The sequence below is a fragment of the Chiloscyllium punctatum genome, chromosome 24 (genome assembly GCF_047496795.1).
Source record: "Chiloscyllium punctatum isolate Juve2018m chromosome 24, sChiPun1.3, whole genome shotgun sequence".
NCBI lineage: Eukaryota > Metazoa > Chordata > Chondrichthyes > Orectolobiformes > Hemiscylliidae > Chiloscyllium > Chiloscyllium punctatum.
The window spans coordinates 30,107,015-30,127,893 of NC_092762.1; positions in this window are offsets into that span (position 1 = coordinate 30,107,015).

The following is a 20,879-nucleotide window of genomic DNA, read 5'->3' on the forward strand; positions in this document are numbered from 1 at the left end:
AATCCCTCTGTACCACTGAGTTCTGCATTCTCCTTGCATTTAAATAATTTTCTGCTGTTTTGTCTTTTCCACGAAACAAAAAGTTCCCATCGCCTACATTACACTGTTTTTTTTTTTGCTGAAGTTTTGCTCACAGCTGTCTTCTGACTGTATGCCATTGCAGATGCGCTGGTCTCCCCCTCACTGTATCCCATTGCATACGCGCTGCCGTTCCCCTGTCTGTATCCCATTGTAGATGCTCTGCCCTCCTCCTGTCTGTATCTCATTACAAACGCTCTGCCCTCCCCGTCTGTATCCCATTGCAGTCGCTCTGCCCTCCCCTGTCTGCCTCCCATTGCAGACGCTCTGCCTTCCACTGTCTGTATCCAAGTGCAGACGCTCTGCCCTCCCATTGTAGACGCTATGCCCTCCAACGTCTATATCCAATTGCAGACGCTCTGCCCTCCCCTCTCTGTCTTCCACTGCAGATGCCCTGTCATCCCCTTGTCTACATCCCATTGCAGACGCTTTGCCCTCCCCTGTCTGCATCCCATTGGAGACGCTCCGCCCTCTCCCTGTATGTATCCCATTGCAGACGCCCTGCCCTCCCCCTCTCTGTGTTTCATTGCAGGTGTTCTGCCCTCCCCTGCCTGTATCTCATTTCAGATGTTCTGCCCTCCCCTGTCTCTATCCCATTGCAGACGCTCTGCCCTCCCCCGGCTGTGTCCCATTCCAGACACTCTGCCCTCCCCGGGTCTGTATCCCATTGTCGACGCTCTGCTACTCCCCTGTCTGTATCTCATTGCAGACGCTCCGCCCTCCCGCTGTCTGTGTCCCATTTCAGATGCTCTGTCTCCATTTGACATCTTATTGAATGACTATCCTGATGCATGAGCAATCCAATTTATTTGTATGGGTTGTAATTTTTGATGACCTCACATGGATCCCTGAAGTATTCTACTAGTTACAGCTTTCCAATCACAAAATGAATAATGATCTCTACTCTGTCTTTCCTGACAGCTCCCCAGGGTGTCCCTGCTCCTGCATAACAGCCTGGGATGGTTATATGGCGTCCTCATATGCTGTGTAATTTACTGAAATGACTTGAGTACTTCATTCTCTTCTTATCGAACCCCATGGATGGGCATTATGGCCTTCTCCTGCTGCGTTGTCACGATGCTGACTAGCTGTATGGGATCATTCTCTCCCTCTGTAACAGTCTTGAGTGTAAATTGACAGAACAACGTGTGAGTTAGGAGCAGCAGTTGGACATTAGGACCCTCCAGCCTGTTGCTTAATTTAGAAACATCATGGCTGGTCTGACTGTAGCTGACCACCCCCTCTCCTGTCTGCTCCAAAAAAACATTCCCTCCCCTTTCCATCAAAGGACAGTCAAGGTCAACCTTGAATATCCTCCATGACCCAGACTTCACTGTTCCCGGGGGATGAGAACGCCACAGATCACACAATCCAAAGGAGAAAGGAACAACGTTATCTCAAATGGAAATGGGAGTCCTCTTTTATTTTAAACTGTGTTAATCTCAAAGCAAGTCAACTACTCTTTTCAGAAACAAGGGCACAGCAAATAGGAACAAACATATACCATTCAGCCCCTCAAACGTATCCCACAGTCCCATTGACTGTTCAGTCGTCAAGTAATTATCAAACTTAGCTTCTTCTGCACCCTTGGAAAATAATCCTGACACCTTAAGGCCACAGATCATAGGAAATTGGAATTAGGCCATTTGGCCCATCAGGTCTACTTTGCAGTTTGATCCTGTCTGGTGTGTTTCTCAACACAATTTCTCCGCCTTCTCACTGTAACCCTTTATCGTGGTTTTAATCTAACCTTTGTCTGAAAAACATGGTTGCATCAGTGTCTCTGTATGTGTGTGTGATTGCGTGTGTGTTTCTGTGTATATCTGTTTAATGGCAAGAGACAGGGTGGTGGTGGATGGTTGTTTTTTGAACTGGAAGCCTGTGGGCAGCGATGATCCAGAGGCAAAATTGTTGGGCCCACTTTTGTTTCTCATTTATATAAATGATTTAGATGAGAGTTATAGAAGGCATATTTCGCAAATTTGTGGATAACATCGAGTTTGGGTGTCCAGTGGACAGTGTTTGTATAATGGTGAACAGCTGAAGATTATAAAGAGACCTTCATTAATTAAATCAATGATTCATAGAGATGTACAACAGGAAAAGAGACTCTTCAACTCTCTCATGCCATCCAAATATTCTAAATTAATCCACTCCCGTTTGCCAGCATTTGTCCCATATCCCACTAATCATAAAGCCAGCCTTCACCAGTTTCTCTGGTAGCTTATTCCATAAAAACACCACTCCCCATTTTGATTGAGAGAGAGAGAGAGAGAGAGAGAGAGAGAGCGAGTCAGTCTTTTACTAACCTCTCTCCACATTATGAACGTCATGTAATCCACAATCCCGAAAGGAGCCTCAATACTTACATGGTAAAACAATTAACTATTTCCATCAACTTCTGACCCCCACGGAGAACATGGGTCTGTCTTCTCGGAAATGGAAGATGCCTCTTTGACACTTGGTAGAAAACATTTGGTTTCCTTCCTCACTGTCGGCAAAACAGTTCATATGTCCCACAGGCAATGGAGCCACGAGGAAAATCGTGAGCCGTCTATGAGTGCAGTCTCTGCTCCATTGGTTTTTCAGGTTGGAGCATCAATGACACCCACATGTTCCCGTATAAATGTGTTAAGGGGCTGAATGGCCTTCTCCTGCTCCCATGGAACAGTATCAAATGTCTGATTGGGCTCTGCCTGTTCCTGTTTAACAGCTCAATGTACTGACTGGAGCCCTCCTCTTCCTGGGGAACAGGCAGCACGATTGAAAGGGCTGTCCCTGCTTTTGTTCAGTCGTTTAGATGGGCAGAATGGCTTCCACATATCATGTAACCAGCTTGTGGTGCTGAATGAGCTCATGTTTTAACTGTGGAAATGTGCAGTGTCTGGCCGTGCTGTTACATGACTGTTACTGACACTTTAACAACACAAACCTGACTGCTGTCCAGGTTTTGCTGCACATGGACATAGAGACTGGTTCAGGAGCTGAGGGGGGACAAAACGTTCTGAACATTGTGTGATCTTCTGATCTTATGATGGATCGGGGGGGGTGGGGGGTGGGGGGAGTGGAGTGGCGTGGTGCCAGGGATGTGGCCACGTAAACGTTGATGAAGGAGCTGAAGATGTTTATACTGAGGAAGTTAACCTGAGGATCACCTAAACAGATGTCCTGGGACTGGAGGATTGTCAGCCACATACATCTTCCTTTGTGCTCTGACAGACCCCAACCAGTAGGGAGGGAACACCTGATTCCCATTAAACTCAAATAAGTAGGTGGTCGCGATGACACCCTCAGTCAAATACTGTCTTGGTAATCTGTCCTGAGACCTTGTGTTCACCTCTTGTGCCTTTCAATAGGTGACGGTGTCCGTGGGGGGAGTCTTTTCCGCTCACAGAGGGAAATCAATGTCTGAAATTATCTGGGCGAGAGAGTTAAAGGAGCTTAATCACTGAAAGTATTTAAAGAGGAGGTAGATGTTTTTTTGGCCTGTCAGGGAGCTCATGGGTGTGATTGATTGTGTATTAAAGAGGAGGTAATGCTAACAGTAGATCAGCCATGGTCGTATACAATGCCTTGACCGTCCGAATTACCTGATCCTTTTCCTTATGTTCATATTTTCTGTAATTACAAAGTTAATGGTTGTAATGTTCCTCGACTATCTATTATTGAATGTTGCATTCAGAAAGGGCGTAGCACTTTGAGTCATCGCTGGGTGAGGTATGGGGCTTTATTCATAATGGATCTTGGTCTTGACCATGACCAACAAATGAAGCACAAGTTGCAGAGAGGAGGAACTTTGTGAAGAGACCAGGGGCCTCTTTCGAAGCCAGACTGGATTTCCAAATAACATTTTATAACACTCACCAAACCGTGTGTGACAGTCTGGAGGGATTGAAAAAGAGCCTGTGTTACTGCGGATCAGGTAGTTGGAGCAAGTGGCCCCCATCTGGCCCTGTGCAGGAGCTGTGAGGGGCTGATGCAACATGGTAACATGGGACTGTGGAGCAAGAGTGGGTCATCAGACACGGTGTCACTGCTCCACCATGCACTATGATCTGATTATGGACTCAGCAGCACTTTTCTGTCTGTGTACCATTTTCCTACTCTCACTTGTCTGTCAGATGTTTGACATGCACCATTTTGAATAAATGGAAATATCCAGTCATCACAAACTTTAACGGCCTTTTGAGAATCTCTTGATCGTGTACTGACCAATGTTCGAGGGTCACTGATGCATTTTCCCACTCCTCTACTGGTGAAAGCAAATTTTAAATGCAACCAGTTGAGTGCTGTGGCCAATGAAATAGGTATCAGATTGGGTAAGTTTCTAAAAAAATTGTGGGAAACAGGAAGTTGAACTCTGAACGAATGGTAAGATGATCGAGTGTCCCAAATATTTTTCTGCCTTTGAAGTTATTCTGCTCACACACATGTTTGGGAATGGGGATTTCTTCCCGGAACAGTTGGATTTGACTGAACTCCCTTTGCCTCAGGCTGTGGAGAGATTCCTATGAAACCTCATCAGGGATCCTCCACGAGTGGGTAAAGATGACTCAGGGATTTTCTGCTTTTACACCTTGTTTTCAGGCAGAGCAAAGTAAGAGAGCGAGAGACCAATTGGCTGCTGCTTCTTAGGCTAGTAATATCTTTCTCCCTCTCTGTGTGGAAAAATACAAGAATGTCAACTGAACACCCAACTGGACCATGTGTACTCTCCATGACCATTCTCTGGAATGGATGATAATAGGCTGTATGCTGTATGCAGGTGCATCATTACTGCTGTTGGGCACAGTTTCTTTCATTAGCAAAAAAAAGGGGCCTGCTTTATAATTTGATGAAATGTTTAGATGTGTCTGCGTACTTTTTATAATTGGGTTGATATCTTCATAATATTTGTGTTTATATCAATACATCTCATTCATAAAGAATATTCTCTAACTTTAGTCTCCTTAACAAGGAGAAAACAGGTATCCAGCTGAAACACGTTTTCTGAAAATTGTAGTTCAATAAGATTTCTTATCTAAGACCTAAACAGATAATCCTCGATAACAAAAGGCCTTCATTTCACGAATGAGTAAAGAGAAGCATCTTTCAAAATCTTCGAAAGGAATTATATCTTTTTTTTAGTTTAGAGGATCAAAACTGCACGCTGTGTATCTGATGTGGTCTCAGCAATGCCCTGTACAGATGCGGTGAAACATTCCTGATTAAACCCAATACCCGTGCAATGTATTCAACGAGCTGAATTACTTCATTCTATATTCCTGTGTAACTCCTTCGAGGGGCAGATGGTCTCCTTCCATCTCATTGTAACGATCCTGTGTGGCTGAATGGGGTGGTCCCCTACGCTATAACAGACTCGAGGGGTGGATTGAGGGAACAACACTTCGGGTAGGGGCAACAATATATCTCTGCCACAGCATAGAGGGCTGGATTGAAGGAATAACACATTGGATAGGGGCGGCATGACCATTCAACTGCAAAATTCAGAATGCTCATGGCTGATCTGAGTGTGTCTGACCATCCGACTCCTGTCTGTTCCCAATAAACATTGACTCTCCTGTCCAGCAAAGATCAGTTGAGCTCAGCCTTGAATATCTTCAATAATCGAGTTTTCATTGCTCACTGGGAATGAGGATACCACAGGTAGCTCAACACTAAAGGGAAAGGGACATCCATATTTCATTGTGGGACCCATTAGTTTAGAAATATGTTAACCTCACATCAAATCACTGCCCCTTTTCGGATATAAGGATACCATAACTAGGAATAGACAGAAACCATTCCGCCCTCCAACTCTGTCCCACATTATCACTGACTCTTTACAATCAAATATGCATCAAACCCAGCCTCTGCTGCAGTCTCAGGAAAAGAATACCTGATAGCATTACACCACGCCAGCATTAAATAAAAGAACAGAATTAGGCCATTCGGCCCATCAAGTCTGATATGCCATTCTATCATTTCTTACCTGTTCCTCAACATCATTCTCCTACCTTCTCCCTAGAATCCTTGATCTCCTTATAAAGCAAAAACTTATTTATTTGTGTCTTAATGACACTAGTACTTGTGTCTTTGTGTGTGTGTGTGTGCCAGTGTGCTTGTTATCTGTGTATTTTTGTGACTACATCTGTCTGTCTGTGTCTCAGCCTGTGTGCTTTTATCTGCGTTTCTGTCTATTTGTCTTGACTCCATATGTCTCTGTGTGCTTCTACGTGTGTGTATGCCTATCTCCTTGTATGCAGTGTGCATGTTAGTATATTGGGTGTTTACCAATACTTCTGTTTATTTCACTGCCTGCATCTCTGTGCAATTGGTATCTGTTCTTTTGCGAGTGAGAGTGACAGTGGGTTTAAACTGAGAATTGTTCTTTACTGAATATTACTCCTTACTCGGTTGGTGGGATATGGACGTTTCAGAATTTCCACACAAGGCCCCCTGGTCCTCCCCTGCTCTTTCCAGGATTTTCCCCACATGTCGGGGTAGGGGGCTGAGGGAACGGATATCTGGAACTCCACCACCCGGATTGGCACTTGCTGTCCAATTCTAGGCTGTTTCTCCTGGAATGGGAGAAGGAAGGGAAGGAATGAGTGTGGGAGTGGGTGGCCCTGCTGTTAGTGCTGAAGGGGCGAAGGGTGAGGTGTCCGGAGGGAGTCTGACCACAGTGTCTTATCCATACAGTGTTATTAGTGTGCGGGGCTACTGCATCAGTGACAGAGAAATTGGGGGAGGGAAGATGCTGAATTCAATAATGAGAGTGGTCGTGCTTGAGCCTTACTTGAAGATAGAGTGTGAGCCTTGTTCGGGGGTAGGTGCTGTAACAGATATACAGTGAGTGTGAGGGAACAGAGAGAATATGATGATTCTTATCCTGACAGAGCGGGGAGGATATTGATACTTGTCCTGTATTGCTGACCAATTCTGCAGATCATCCCATCGTTGAGCCTCCCTATACGTCTTGTCCAAGTCTATCACTAATAACGCCACAGATCCTGTCCCTCAGATCCCACAGAATCAGTTTGGGTGGATCTTACAAATAGCAAGGAGAAGCAAACATTGGTGTGTTATGTATCGAGACCAAAACTGGCGCGCAAATATTTTGCATCATATGGTCTGGAAATTGGAAATGCAAGTATATGCAAGGAGAAGCAATGACATAGTGATATTATCCCTGAACTCTTAATCCAGAAACCCAGGTACTGTTGTGGGGACACGGGTCCGATCCTGCCATCTCAGATGATGGAATGTGAATTCAATAAATATCTTGGATCAAGGGTTTAGGAAGACCATGAATCCATTGTTGATTGTTAGAAAAACTCATCTAGGTCACCGATGTCCTTGAGGGAAGGAAACTGCAGTCCTTCCCTGGTCTGACTCCAGACCCAAGGCAATGCTGTTGACTCTTAACTGCCCTCTGCCATGGGCAATAAATGCTGGTTATAAATGCCACGCCCTCATCCTGTAAATGAGTAAAAAATAATCGTGGGTGCTGCAGTAATACTGGATGGTGTCAAGTTGCATCGAAACTGTGTTACTAAGTGACTGCTCATGTTGTGAAAAGTAAATTGCATCAGTGTGTATCAGGTAGGTTGGAGAGGAGGTTGTGAACCAAACTAAAGAGCAGGTTATTTCGGATTTGATGTTTTGTGGTCAGGAGAATTAATTACTAACCGTGCTCTGAAGCAGCTTTGAGGATTCGTGACATTAATACGTTGCATTTCACATATCGTCTTCATGCAATATGGAAATTTTGAACATTATAGTCAAACATCGTGGAGGCCTGGAGACTAGAGGGTCAAGTTAGTTCCAGTGAATTGGAAAAGTACAATATAGCATTCAGTGAGAGACAAGCAATGGTTGTTCGAGTCATAGAGTCCTGCAGCACGGAGATATTCCATTTGGCCCAAAATGGTCCGCTCCAAACAAACTGTCCATTCACACTAATCCCATTTCCCTGCTATTGCCCGGTTTCCTTTTAATCCTTTCCTATCCAAGTACTTGTCCAAATGCCTGTTAAATGTTGTTCATTTACCCACCTCAACCACTTCCACTGGCAGCTCATTCCATATCGTACCACACTGTGTGTAAAACAATTTGCTCCTCAGGTTCATTTTTAGTCTTTCTCCTCTGACCTTAACCTGATGCCTTCTAGTCCGTGATTGCCCAACCCTGGGGAAGAAAGTCTGAGTGCATTCACTGTATCCATGCCTCCCATGATCTTATACACTTCCATCAGATCCCCCATCACTCTCTTATACTCTAAAGTAAAACGCCCTAACGTGACCAACCACTCCTTAAAATCCAGACCATAGAGTCATTCCAACATCCTTGTAAATTTCTTGTACACTCTTTCCAGTTTAATAACATCCTTCCTAGAGCAAAGCGAATAAAACTGAACACAACGCAACAAGTATGGCCTCACCAATATCCTGTATAACTGCAACATAACTCCCCAACTTCGATATTCCATGTCCTGACTGATGAAGGTCTGTGTGCCAAAAGCCTTCTTCACTGCCCTTTCTATCTCTAAATCAACTTTCAGAAAACCGTGCACCTGAATTCCAGGGTCCGTCTGTTCCATTACACTCCTTAAGACCCAACGATTCACCATGAAATTCCGACCTTGAATTGACTTTGCAAAATGCAAGAACTCACATTTATCCACATGCGACTCCATTTGCCATTTCTTGGTCCACGTCCCCAACTGATCAATGTCCTGCTGCAATGTCTGGTAACCTTCCTCACTGTCCACGAGAGCACATTATTTAGTGTCATCTTCAATCTTACTAATTATGCCTTGTACATTCTAAACTAAACCATTATAAATAAAACAAACAGTAATAATCCCAGCACCGAACACTGAGGCCCTCCACTAGTGACAGGCCTCCAGTCTGACAAGCATCCTTGTACTATTACTCTCTGCTTCCTATCATCAAGACAATTTTGTATTTAATTTGCCACGTTCCCACTCCATTCCATGCAATCTAACCTTCCAGAGCAGTACACCATGTGAATCCTTATTGAAGGCCTCACAAAATCAGTTGGACTATGTATACCACCCTGCTCTCGTCAATGTTGCTGGTCACTTCATCAAAGAACTCTAAAAGATTTGTGAGCCATGCTCTCCCATACACGAAGCCGTGCTGGCTGCTCTTAATCACACCCTGCCTTTCCAAATGTATGTATATCTTATCTCTCAGAACCTTCTCAAGTACCTTACCTACTACAGAAGTCCGGTTTACTGGTCTATAGTTACCAAGTTTTTCTTTGTAACCTTTCTTGAATAAGGGCACAACATTCACTTTCCTCCAGTTATCTGGGATATCACCCCGTGGCCAGCGATGATATAAAAATATCAGCCAGGCTCCTGCAATCTCTTCTCTGTCTTCTTGCAATGTTCTTCGATATATCTGTTTCATGGAAATACTGCAAAGTTTGAAACAAAAGTCTATTTCTTTAATGTAAAAACACCAAAGAGTGATAAAGTGACTTAATGATGGTTAACATAACAAAATTAAGATTATTTTAATTATAAGAAGTGACTTCATAAGAATTCCAGACATTGTGGAAACCTAAGAAATGTCAGAAATTTACAATACAGAAAAGGAAGGCGATGAAAATGATAAGGAAATCAAAAAGCGAACCTGCATGCTCACACACAGGAATATGAGGACTGCACAAATCTACAATCTGTATTTCAAAGGAAACAAAACAAAAGTAAGGTCAATGTGGAAATTTGTAATCGGGAGAGGAGAGTTTATTGTGGAAAAATGTTACTCTGCATCTCTCATTATGGAGAAAGACCCAGAAAATCACCCAGAAATACCTAGTGATTGTTTAGGGCTTGTGGAACTAAAAAACACAACGTCAATTCATATCAGTAACAAGGTAGTACTTGAACATTTAGCTGCATTAAACATTGCCATGTCTAACGAAACAGATGTAATTCATTTCAAAATGCCAGAAATAAATCAGCAATAAAAGTATTAATTGCACTGTCAATGGCTGTGTTTTATTTTCCTGTATATTCAACAGAGGCTGGAAAACCATTGTAGATAAAGGGAAGGTAATACACGTGATCCAAGCATGGTAGGTTGATAAATGGAATGGATGCAAGCATCTAGAAAGGGAAAAAAGTGATAGTGTGAAGAAATGCAGACCAATTAACTTGACATCTGTACAGAAACGTTTGGAATCAACGAGACAGGATGAGATATTAGATCTTTAGAAATTAACAGCAACATTGGAGAGAATCGGTCTCCATTTCTGAAAGGAAAAGTATACTTGATAACTTCAGAATTTTTTGAAGGGTATTGAGAACAATGTATGTAAGTGGCAAGTTAAAGTTGGGTTCACCTTCAATTAAAGGCGTCAGAATATCGATGCAACGATATGTTGAAGTAGTTTCACAGCGTGTTGGTGAGAGTGTACCTAGAGTATTGTATACAGGGTTGGTGAGACTGTATCTGGAGTATTGTGTACAGGGTTGGTGAGAGTGCACCTAGAGTATTGAGTACAGGGTTGGTGAGACTGTACCTGGAGTATTGTGTACAGGGTTGGTGAGAGCGTACCTGGAGTATTGTGTACAGGGTTGGTGAGACTGTACCTGGAGTATTGTGTACAGGGTTGGTGAGACTGTACCTGGAGTATTGTGTAAAGGGTTGGTGTCCTAATCTGAGAAAGAATATACTGACCACAGATGAAGTGCAATAGACATTCTCCATATTAATCCCACAGGTGACGAGATTGCCTGATGAGGAAACTTGGCCTATGATCTATAGAGGTTCAAAGAATGAGAGGTGATCACAGTGAAATTTAGAAAATTCACAAAACGTATGACAAGGTGGAAATAAACAGAATGCTTCCCTGGATGTCTATTCCACATTTAAAACAAATAATGGCAAGATAAGGGACAGGCTATTGAGACCGCAATAAGGAGGAATATTTTCAGTCGGAGAGGACTGACTAACACAGGGGCATTGAAACCTGCTGGCAAGGCAAGATTAGGGCGAATCCCCAGATAATCTACAATGTGTCAATCAGAAAAGAATAACCAGGGAACAGGTAGGAAACATTAATAAAATGCCAAGTTGCATCTAAATCAACTTTAGTGGTAGGAGACAGAGGCTGTTTGTGTAACTGGAGGCTGGTGTCCAATGGTGTACTACGGGAATCAGTGTTGTGTCCCTTATTATTTGTGATTCGGAGGTGCCAGTGTTAGACTGGGGTGGACAAAGTTAAAAATCACATAACACTCTTATAGATCAACAGGTTTATTTGGAGGCACGAGCTTTCAAAGTGCATAACCACTTGATGAAGAAGCAACACTTCAAAAGCTATTGTCTGCGAATGAAAATATTGGACTATAACCTGGTGTTGCATGATCTTTAACCTTATTATTTGTGGTATTCATAAATGGTGTATCTGTGAATATGGACGGGGTGGGGAGAGTGAGAAGAGCAAATTTGTGTTGGACACAAAGATTGGCCGGGTGGTTGGCAGTGAGGAGGTAGGTCTTATGTTACAGGAACTTACAGATGTAATGTTCAGATGGGTAGATCAATTGCAGATGGAATGTAACCTTGATAAATATTAGGTGATGCACTTTGAAAGAAGGAACCAGACAGGGGACTACTCAATGAATAGCAACACACTAGGAAGCTCAGAGGGTGCTTCTCCATACATACCTGAATGTGACCGGACTGGGTAATACACAAGTTGAGAATGCATAGGGGCCCGTAAACATAGCCTTCATTCATCGAGGCATCGATTATAAGAGCTTTTCAAATGGTAGGCTGCCATTCTCTTTTTCCCATAAAAGGGCACAACGTCACATCTAGCCACATTGCCCCGTCTTTGCACAGACACTCCACTTGTCTCAGGCACATTGGAGCTTTTTTTTCATCTTCCTCACCCACTCACAGTCCGTCATTGAATAGTGCCCTCAGCAGGCTTGGAAATATTGCATTTGATTCCATATAACAGAAGTTTGGTGTGTATTTGAAATAGCCAGGGCCCAAGCACTGAATCCTGCTATACCCCCGAGTCCTCCGCTCTAAAACAAACCTTGCTTTATTCCTACTCACTGTTTCCTGTTACCTCTCCCATTCTAAAACTATGCCCCTCTATCAGCCCCAGTCTCATATCTTTCTAACTTGCATAGTGGGCTTGGGGCTTTATCAATAGCTTTCTGAAAATCCAATCGTATTGCATTCATTGCTTTTCCATAGTTTTTCTAAAAGTCAGTTTCTCAAATGCGATACCCATTTGATAAATCACTTTGCCTCAGCCGATTACTTTCAGTTAAATTACTTTCTCCATAACGTTTATTTGCTAATTTCATTCTATTCCCCTTCTTCCCACCAGATGAAACTTTCCTAGTTTTGCTGTGAAGACATAACTGAAATATTTGCTGCATAGTTCTGCCATTTCCCCGTTCTCCATTCTCTATTTTGTGGTTTCAGACTGTAACGAAGCTGCACGTTCTTTTCCCTTAATTTTGACATTGACATACTTTATGAAGCGGTTACAAGTTCGCTCTTATTACCCTTGTGCATATAGAGTGTTCTGAAACCCAACAATTCCTGTCGTAAGCTTTTCGATGATTGACCTTGCACAACCATGCACTCATAGAAGCATAGACTCTGCACCATCAGACGTACAACATGGTTTACATTAGTCCCACTTTTCTACACGAGCCCCATAGCTGGAAATGTTATGACACTTCAAGAGGTCGTCCAAGTACTTTGCAACAGATGTGAGGTTACCCATGACAACTCCCTCACCGATAGTACATTCCAGACCCCAAAGCCCTCTGGGTGCAAAACGATCCTCAAATCCCCTTTAACTCTCAAACCTATCACTTTAAGAATGTGCTCCCCCTTGTTCTTCTTCCTCTGACTAAAAGGAACAGCTGCTGTCTATCCACACTGTCCATGCCCCTCATAACCTTATCCTTCTGAATCATGTCACCCTCAGCCTTCTCTGCTCCAAACGTAAACAACCCGAGCTTATCCAGCCTCTCTCCATAGCTGATATGTTCCATCCCAGGGAACATCCTGGTGAATCTCCTCTGCACCCTCTCCAGTTCAATCACATCCCTCCTGTAATGTGTCTCTCAGAACTGTACACAGTATTCCATCTTTGCCTAACAAATCTATGCCTCGATGAATGAAGGCTATGTTTACGTGCCCCTATGCTTTCTCAACTTGTATATTACCCTGTCCAGTCACATTCAGAGAGGTGTGGAGAAGAACCCTCTGAGCTTCCTAGTGTGTTGCCAATCATTGATTACTCCCCTGTCTGGTTCCTTCTTCAAAAGTGCATTTGAAAAGGTTGGAAAATGTTACTCTATAAAGGGACTTACACTTCCTTTTGTTTCATTATTCACCGAGCTCCGCCGTCCATACAGGGCAGTGAGTTCTGAAGCCAGGAGTCAATACTGGGAATGGCACTGGGACACTTACCAGTGTACATACACCTACCAGTTGGGTAGCTGTAACATTCAAATGTATCTGGATATCCCTTTACAACAGTCACTGAAAGCAACAGTACAGGATCAGAAAGGAGTTAAGAAGATGAATGTGGTGTTGACCTTCATTTCAGGGGGATTTGAGTCCAGGGGTAAGGGGGTCTTACTGCTGCTTTACAGGGCCTTGGTGAGCCCCCATCTCGAACATTGTGCAGTATTGTGTGCCGTTTTGGTCTCCTTACCTAATAAAGCACAAACCTGACATTGAGGGAGAGCAGTGAAGGATGACCAGACTGATTTCTGGGATGACAGGTTTGTTGTGGGAGCAGAGTTTGGGGCGACTGAGCCTGTATTCCATGTGTTTTAGCAAACTTAGTGGAGACCTCAGTGAAATAAATAAAAGTCTGACAGGGCGAGACAGATTAGAAGCAGGCATGATAATTTTGGAGCCATTTCAGAGACCATTGAAGAGTTGATTACATGTCTGTGCATCTGGAGTCACTTTTAGGCCAGACTAGGAAAGCACGGGAGATTGACTTCCTGAAACTCCATTGAAGAAGCAAACCGCTGTTGACAATCGTATTGGCTTCAGGGTAACTATTACTGACACCAGATTTTAGGTCTCGATAATTTATTATTTGTTTTTAACTTCCACCTGCTGCCAGTACATTATCATGGTCTGGATTTGTAATCCAGTGACATTTCCACAACAACACCATCTCCACATGGGGACCTGTCAGAAACACCATTGAGCGGATTATTTTTGTGCTGCGTGACAGCTCTGTCAAAAAGAATTTCCACCAATTTGACTGTCGTGATGGGACTGAGGGAGTGGTAATTGTTCAAGTTGTAAGTATTCCCCTTTTAGGGGACTGGATATGTCTGAGTAATTTTCCACATTGCCAGGTAGATGTCAGAGTTGGAGCGAGAATGAAACAGTTTCTCCAGGGACACAGCGTGCTGTGCAGCACAAGTGTTCAGTTCTATTGCAGGAATGGTGTCAGTGTAAAAGACAAGGATGTAGAATCTGCAACATCCTCTGCCAGAAGTGTTGAGCCGATGATCCAACTCACCCTCGCCATGATGCACAGAGAATCACAGATGGCAGCCTTCAAGCAAGTCGATCCGCTGCAATTGATATGAAGAAACAGCTGAACACAGCAGATACGATATTTGTTCAGCTCTTTCTTTATGTCAATTGCAGCGGATCGACTTGATTGAAGGCTGCCATCTGTGATTCTCTGTGCATCATCGCGAGGGTGAGTTGGATCATCGGCTCAACACTTCTGGCAGAGGATGTTGCAGATTCTACATCCTTGTCTTTTACACTGAGGCAGCAGGCCTATTTGATTATTTAGGATGGGGATGTTTGTAGAGCGCTTTCCTCTGTCGTTTGTTTAATCGTCCATCACCATTTATGACTGAATGTGGCAGGACTGCAGAGCTTCGATCAGGTCTGTTGGTCAAGTACTGTAGCTTTAATGGGTTATCATCAGGTTTAGGTTCACATGGTTCTGACCCTGACATGTCACCCACACTCATCACTGAGCCATAGATCGTGTTGATAGTAATGGCAGACTAAATGATCAACCCTGGGCAAAAATGTTGCAGGTTGTGGTTGAATGCAGGTCCGCTTCTCCTGCTGCTGTCGTCTGCAGCACTACATGAATACATAGTTTTGAGCTGCAATATCTGCAATGCAATTCTGCTGTCTGTTCCCCAGTTCACATCGAGACCCATTCACCCATCAGCCCTCCACTCAATGACTTAATCTTTTTTCTGATGTGATAGTACTTCCGTTTTCAAATTTTCGTCCTGCTGAGGGTCTCTCCCGGGTCATGCTTTCTCTGATACATTCCACAAAAGCATTTAGCTGATTTTAATTCAATTGTTTAATCCATCTAAATCTTTTTCTTGCGTAATGCCATCTTCTGTGTTTAAATTGAATGTGTTTCCCTCTGTTTCTCTCCCTGACCATGATTATGAGCTCTGTAGTGTCAGTGATACCAGCCTTATGTAGTTTCAGAGGCAATGAATTATCTGGATTCCCAATAATCTTCATCACATTATATGTTTTCTCTTTTGGTTTGATGCTGTCCCTCACTTGCCTTATCGCTCGTGGTTGCCTTGTCCTCCCATGTGTATGTTTCATCTTCTTTGGGATGAATTTTATTATCTTCTGAATTATCCCCAGATAAGGGGATGGTCTTTCCTGCTCGGCTCTCCTTCCAATTAACTCTGGCCAGCTCCTCCCGAATGTCTTTGTAGTTACATTGCTCAATTATAATCACATTATCTGAAGAAGAGAACAATAGACAAAATCTAAAGAAGGAGTTTTGAGAGAAGGGACACGATGAATAATTGGGGGATTTCTTAACTAGATAGAAAGAGAGAACGAGAGAGAGGATATAGATGTGGAGATGTGTGAAATGCGAAAACTAGATTATCGAAAGAAATAGATGTATATCCCTCAATGTTTTGGCAATTCCTGTGTGCTGTGGTCCTAAGTACAGTGCATGTATGTACAACAGAGCAATATGTTCAAATGCTGGGTCTGTTGCCAGAATTTTTCTCTCCAATAATATGACAGAACACTAGCTTTGGAAAGAACCCAGCAGGCCATATATTTAATTCCTGATAGAAAGGGGATTAACTGAAATGAGTTGGGACACCATAAGCAAGACTTAACACACATCCTGATAAGAATGAGAGACAGGAGTAGGGAACACCAGAAAAGAGGGAGCTTTGAGGGAAGGGGAACATATAACTTCAGATGAGGATCAGATAATGTATTAATGCGTTTATAAATGTTAAACGTCATGTGCACCCATTGTTCGTTAACTGTGTCTCCGTTATCCATTCAGAATGTGTTGTACACATATGAACAATCTTCCTTATCTGAACACACACTGATTAAACAGTGTCTATAAAATCATTATGCTGCTACCAGGATACATGAACACCAACTGGCCACCAAAAGACATGACCCACTATCACGAGTTTCCATACATACAGACAAGGAAGAACACCACTTTGACTGGGACTACACATACATCCTAGGCCAGGCAAAACAAAGACATGCACGAAAGTTCTGAGAGGATGGCAATCTAACCAGAAGTACTGTTCGCCGAGCTGGGAATTTGTCTTGCAAACGTTTCGTCCCCTGTCTAGGTGACATCCTCAGTGTTTGGGAGCCTCCTGTGAAGCGCTTCTGTGCTGTTTCCTCCGGCATTTATAGTGGCCTGTCTCTGCCGCGTCCGGTTGCGGCAGAGACCGGAAGCGGCAGAGACAGGCCACTATAAATGCCGGAGGAAACAGCACAGAAGCGCTTCACAGGAGGCTCCCAAGCACTGAGGATGTCACCTAGACGGGGGACGAAACGTTTGCAAGACAAATTCCCAGCTCGGCGAACAGAACCACAACAACGAGCACCCGAGCTACAAATCTTCTCACAAACTTTGATAACCAGAAGTACATTAATGAACACAGTTCCTATCTACCTTCCCTTGAAAAAAAGAACTGGAAATGACATCACCCACTTTAAGAAACCAAAACCTATAAATAGAGAGGTAGGACATACCACGAGTGTATCACCGGAGACTCTCACTGATGATGTTACCTAGTCATGGTGACAAAACATCTGAAAACAAGCCTTCAAGCCCAGCGAGTTAACTCTTATATTTATAAATTGTTATTTTTCTTTTAATAGTGGAATTTGGGACTTCTCTGTCACTAATATTGAACAGATTACGAGGCGAAGTGAGCTTTTCTGGGTATGTGGTTTTAATTAATAAAGGGGCTCGACATCGACATGAAAACAGTTTGATGGTTTGTTGTATGGGATTTAGACAGATTGGGGGTCGAAAAGGCCCCATCAGATTCCATCACTTGACAGTTAAATAAAACAGGTGAGAAAATTCATTTAAGTTTGTTTCCTTGTGGTTGGTTAAATTAAAAGAATTTGTTTTAAACATTGCTAAACAGGATCTGGGGTTTGAAGATGATTCTCAAGTTTGACAAGAAAGTTTAGAAAGACAGAGGAATGAAAAACTTTTAGAATTAACAAATAGATTAGAATTGGGTTGCACCAGGGACAAAAGGAAATTGAAATTGTAATGGAATTAATCAAGCACTTTGGTGTATCAGAGAAACAGGCAACTGCAGACGAGTGAGAAAAACTTAAATTGCAAATATGGCAAGTGGAGTTAGAAGATAAGGAAAGAGACAGAAAGTGTGAGACAGTTAAAAAGAGTAAGAGAAAGAGACGAAAAAGAAAGAGAGAGAATTTGAAATTCAGAAGTTGGGAATTAGGTAAGAAAGTTAAATTAGCAGGATGAAGATGATGGAAGGACATGGGGATGTATACAACTATGTTAATAAATTGCCATATTTCGGTAAGAAAAATGTCAAAACCATTTTTATTACATTGGTAATATTGGCTCGGCAGATGGTGTGTCCAGTGAACTTGTGGGTAATGCTAGTTCAAACTAGTGGGCACAACTAGTGAGATATGTGCAGCACAATCAGATGAGGGATCAAGAGATTATGCAGATGTCAAACAGGCCATTTTGAGTGTTTATGAATTGGTGACTAGAAGCATATAGACAGAGGTTCAGAAATATAGAGACCGAACGAGGTCAGAGTTATGTTGAGTTTGAAAGAATTAAACACAGTCATTTTTATAGATTGGTGTGGGCCTTAAAATGGGGCTAGAAGGGAGATTATTCTGCTGGAGAAGTTTAAAGACTCATTTCCAGTGATGTTAAGAATTCATGTGAATGAACAGAACGTTCAAGAAGTGAGAGCGTGGCAGAAATGGTAGATAAATATGCATTAGTGCGTGAGATTAAATTTAGCTTCTGGGAGGATTTTCATCCTGTGAAGGATAGAAATTGGGAGGAGGGGAGATCCTACGCTACAAGACATAGAGTAAATCACAGTGGCAATAGTTTACCACAGGTGAAAAAAGAAGCCCAAAGGGGTTGAAAGGTGGTGAAAGGACTCAGGTGTTCTCACTATAACGGAGTGGAACACATAAAATTACAGTTCCGATGGTTTAAGAAGGGTAAAGCTGTTTTCACTGCAGTAAGCTGGGACACACTGTACTGTGCGTTAAAGGAAGATACTTTGGGCAAAGATGTGGTAGAAGAGGCTAAGCCCAGTGGCATTAGTGAAACTGGTAAAGGAGATCCCAAGTGGAGCCGAAGAGCTGCAGGAAATTGCACAGCCGAGGCAAGGGCTGGGTATGGAGGCAGTGCCTGATCTCTCTAAAGAATTCACCTCTGTAGATAAAGTTTACGCACAAAGGTGGGGGCGGGGGAGGGAGGCGTCGATGACAAATTATAATTTTGTGAGATACGGGACCTGCTCAGTCTCTAACAGTTGAGAAGTGAGGCGCCAGAAAAGCATAACAGATCGGGGGACATCCAACGAGTAGGACAATCGACATATCAGGCATAAACCCATCGCCAGGAATTTAGTGGGAGGGACAAGGGGGCTGAAAGATAAATAGGAGGGTAGGAGATGGCTGGCGGGAGGATCACTGGGAAGGTGATCGGATGATGTTGTTGGGACTGATAGTGATACGTCGGAGGTGAGGGTGGAGTCGATAGGTGGGAAGGAAGATGTAAAGTTGGGACAGTTCAAGAGGGTGAGGCTAATTTGAACGGTTGGATCTGGGATGAGGTTGGGGAGGGGAGATTTGGAAATTGGTGAAGTCAACGTTGATGCTGTATAGTTTGAGGGTTCCAGCTATCCGACCACCTATCGACTTCACCCTCCTCTCCGACCTATCACCACCACACCCCACCTGTAACTATCTATCGTCTTCCAAGCTACCTCCCACCCAGCTCCACCCCCCACCCTCCTATGTATTTCTCAGCCTCCTTCCCCCTCCCTTGCCCCCCACTTTCCTGATGAAGGATTGTGCCTTAAACGTCAACTCTCTTGCCCCTCGGATGCTGCCTGAACTGCTGTGCATTTCCACCCAGACAGTTTTCAACTCTGATCTCCAGCATCTGCAGTCCTGTCAGGTGCTCCATTAAATTGCTTGCCATCGGAGATGCCCCAAGTAACTCTACTCAGTTTACTTCCTTTGAGTTAATGTTCGTACATGAAGTGAGAGGTCCTTTGAAATTACTTATATATTAGTTGACAGGACCGAAGTCGGAGATCTCAGATTTGGATTATGTGTGTGAGGTGAGGGCGAGATGAAATGGAGCAGGTGAATTAGCTAAACAGCACCTGCAGAGGGCGCAGCATAGAGTGATGCAGATGGCAGATAAAAACTCTGAAACTCTGACGATTTCCCATTGGGATGACATATTATTCTCGCCACCAATGGTAGGAAATCCCTTCAAAGCAAGGTTTAGTGGCCCCTTTCAAATTAAAAAAATGTTGAGTCAGTTCAACTATCTGGTAAAGATACCGGATATGACAAAAAATGTTATCGTGTATGCCACATTTTAGACTCAGGAACAGAGCTGTGGCCAAATGAACAAATTGTGCAGCTTATCTGTATAATGTAGTGATCTTTAGCAAGTGGTTGAAAGCTCACATATTACAGTTGCCAGAGCATGTTGAACGATTACAAGAAGCAAACTTGGTAATAAACTTAAAGAAAACAGAATTCACTAAGGCAGAGGTGACGTTCTTGGGACATTACATTGGACATGGAATGTTGACCCCATGGAACAGAAAGGCGAAGGGCTTTGAGGAATTTCCACGACCATCCTCGAAGAAAGAGGTGCTTCGATTATTGGAACTGAGTGGATTCTATTGGAAGCTTGTTGCAAACTTGAGCAGCGTATTGGCACCACTGATGGATTTATTAAAGAAGAACACAGAATTGTGGTGGACATAACAATGCCAGGAGGCATTTGAGAATTTTAAAGCAGTATTAATCACCACACACCAGTTTTAGCTCCACCAAATATTTTGAATCCCCTTAAAAATTGTGTTTGATGCTCGGGATATTAGGGTCGGACATGCATTGATACAGAAAGAGGATGATGGAATTGATTGGCCAATTAGATACTTGTCGATAAAAACTCACATCCACCAGATAAAAATCCAAAATCTCCATTATTGAAAAAGAATGATTGAGTTTGGTACTGGCCTGACAACATTTTAATGTTTATTTGACAAACACACTGTCAGAGACGGTTGTGCACAACAATGGCAATCCTCTCGCATTTTTTTTTGGAATATTTAAATATCAAAATATGAGACTATTCCCTTGGAGCCTTATGTTACCAACTTTAAACTTACAAAATGTGCATGCTCTGGGTCCTAAAAATGTGATAGCAGATGTGTTATCGCAGATCGAAAG